Genomic DNA, 3,205 nt, shown 5'->3' with positions numbered 1-3,205 from the left:
TGAGCTCGCCACCCCCACCCGTGCTAGCGTCGCCGTGCTCGCCCGCCCGTGCTCGGGTCGCCGCACCCGCCCCGCTCGTGCTTGTCCTCGCGCAGCAACTAGCTGACCCGCGCGGCGGAGCTTGAGCGCTGCGTCGGGCACAGTGCGAGGAGCGAGGTCGGGCGCAACTCGACGGGCGGCGGCGCTCCAGCTCCGGCTGCTATGACGGTCGGGGTATGGGGGAGGCGAGGCGAGGCCGGGCGCGGGGAAGGGGAGGCGAGGCGAGGCCGGCTGCCGGCTTGGTTGTACGGGGGCTGGGCAGAGAAAAAGGAGGAGAAAGAGGTGCGAGGTGGTGAGTCTGTGCCAGGTGGACCAACCTCGCATGCAGCGGACGAGGAGGACGCAAAGAGCGCCCGCTTTGTGTCCGCCTCGGACCCAAATGCAACCCAAATTTGCGCCTGAAATGGGTCCGGGCAGACATAAAACGGACAGAAATAGAAATGGGTCAGTGCATTGGGCATTGTTTTTTGTCCGCACGGACCCAAATGGGCAGACACGGACAAAATGGGTCAGTCCATTGGAGTTGCTCTTATAGCCACATGTTTTGAATAATGCGGCTATAGTTGGATGGTGGCCCCCGCATCCATGTTCGTGGACTAATTCCTCTGTCTGCTAATGGATGCAAGAGGAATTTGCGGGTCCCGTTGAAGATGCCCTTACTCCCTCTATATCAAAATACATGATGTTTTTTTTTTGACACTATACGTTTTAAACAGAGTAGCTGGCATCACTTTGTGAGACTATCACCGTGTCAAGGTGTCATTATCTGTGTTCCACATCTTCCCATATACAAAAAAAAAGGCCTTATGCGAATCAAGCGTTTGAATTGTGGTACTGTGGGAGTTTCCATGCTCTAGGAAATTGGGCGACACGAATGCACGGGGAAATAGTCCAGCATGCATGCATGCATGCATGCATGCAGCCAGTGGCCAGCGGGCAAGCTGTCAGTGCATACACTCTTTGCAGTATAGCAAATTAAACAACATGCAGAAGATTTATCTACTTTTTTTTAAACAATGATCTATCTAATTCAAATTCAGATGCACACGCGTGCCGTGATACACTCGTTCCTTCTTGCTGTTTTCTTTCCCCTTTTGAGCTCGGTACTCGTCACCGCTCACACAAGTTCACAACCACGGTAGTTCGGGATAAGGCCGTACATGCGCAAGCAGCGAGGCCGGGCCGTTGCGAATCCGTCCGGCTAGCCAGCTTGTTGCTCCCCAGCCAACCTAATTTGGCTCCTCCGAGCTCCAGCTACGTCAAGCTCAACACATAAGCTGTGGTCGATCGGGACACGCGGATCGGCACCGATCGACCAGGTTTTGCGAACGCCACGTGCGGGACTCGTTTGCATCATGCACCAACCGCTTCGGCGGCATGGTATGTCTTGCCTGCTGCTTTGAGGGGAAACAGCCGGGCGCGGCTTGGCCCTCGATCGGCAAGCAGCAAAGGTATGCAGCTGCTCTGGTCTGACTTCTTATCGGTTTTCTATATTTTATGTATTTACTCCTTTTTACCTTTTTTTAATATAGGTTTAATTCTTCCTTCAATTTTTTGTGTTTCCTAAGTTTTTCGCTTCCTTTTCTTTCTCTTTTCCATTTTTTTCTCTTTTAATATGAATGACAACCTTTTTCAATACACGTTCGTATACATGCTTAACATTTTCTTTCTGAACAACGGAACATTTTTTAAAGACATGATGTACATTTTTAATTCATTGTTTTGAATACGCATAAACACTTTTCTAATGTAAGTTGACTTTTTTAATTGCACAAAACATTTTAACTGTACAAACGTTTTTACATTTTAGGTACAATTTTCATGATTTTTTTAATATCACATAATTTTTTGAAGATACGAAACATTTTCTAAAATTATACAGGATTTTTTGCATTGTATTAAAAACATTAAATGTAATGAACATATTATTTGATCTGCACGAACATATTTTTAATGTCACTGATATTTTCTGGCTGCTATCAACATTTCTTAAAGGTTGCATGAACATTGTTTTTACACTGTATGGGTGAACATTGTTTTTACACTGCATGGCATTTTTTATTTTTATTTTATTGAGAATTGGACATTTTTTATGTGTCCAGTGATTTTTGTTCTAAATTTTAAGTAAATTATTTTCTGGGATATATGTATTTAAAATATATAAAATAAAACTGCAAAAGGTAAAATGAAAAAAAGGGAAAACTAACCCATGAACGAAGTGTCACCGGCCGGCCCATTAGAGGGCATTCCTTGAGGCGACGCGGCGTTACCTTTTGCAGCAAGCGAGGTATAGTGACGGATGTTTCGTAGCGGCACCTAAAGTCGTGCGATGCGCCATCTTTTCTGGTTGATCTGTGGCAGGTGGGCTTGATTTTCTTGTATCACAGCAGACTGCAATGGTCTATGGTTTACCTGGATGGCTGAGTGAGCCCGCAAATTGTCGGGCAAACAACCATTCCCTTTCGTAAAAATGCATATAGATTACCCGTTCAAAAATGTGTTGCCATTATGATGTTCATATTAAATATTGTTAAAGCAAGTTTAAATATTTAAAAGAGTATTCTAAAAAATTGAAAATATTCACCATGTATTAAAAATTGTATCATGTGTATTATAAAAATGTGCATCATGTATTTAAAAAGTATTTATTATGTGTTTGATAATTGTTCATCATATCTTAAATACTTTACAAAAGCATAAAACAAAACGTAAAACAAGAAAAGAAAAAGGAAATTAGAATCATAGAATAACACGGAAAAAGCTGTAAACAGAGAAATAAAGGAAAAAGAAGGAAAATGCAAACTGAAACCAAAAGAAAAGCAAAAGGAAAAAAAATCCAAGAGAACCAGCCGAACCCCCCCACCCCTCCTTCCCATGCGACTTCCCAAACATTTGATGCAATGTTCGTCAAATAAGATTTATTTGGATGAGTGACGTTCAAGGTTTTTCCTCCAGCCCCAAGCATGTGAGATGATTATTGATATAGCTGGCCAAACGGGCCATGCTAACTAGGCCGGCCCGGTAGCACGCAGGAACAGCACGGCCCAGGCACGACACGGCCCGAGCTAAACGGGCTAGGCCCGGCACGCGGCACGCCATGGGTTATGCCTGGGCCTGGAGGCTGGGCATGCGGGCCGGCACGACACGGCCCGCTTATTTTTTTCAG

This window comes from Triticum dicoccoides, chromosome 2A, assembly GCF_002162155.2.
Source record: "Triticum dicoccoides isolate Atlit2015 ecotype Zavitan chromosome 2A, WEW_v2.0, whole genome shotgun sequence".
NCBI classification, from domain to species: Eukaryota; Viridiplantae; Streptophyta; class Magnoliopsida; order Poales; family Poaceae; genus Triticum; species Triticum dicoccoides.
Note: the sequence above shows the minus strand (reverse complement) of the source record.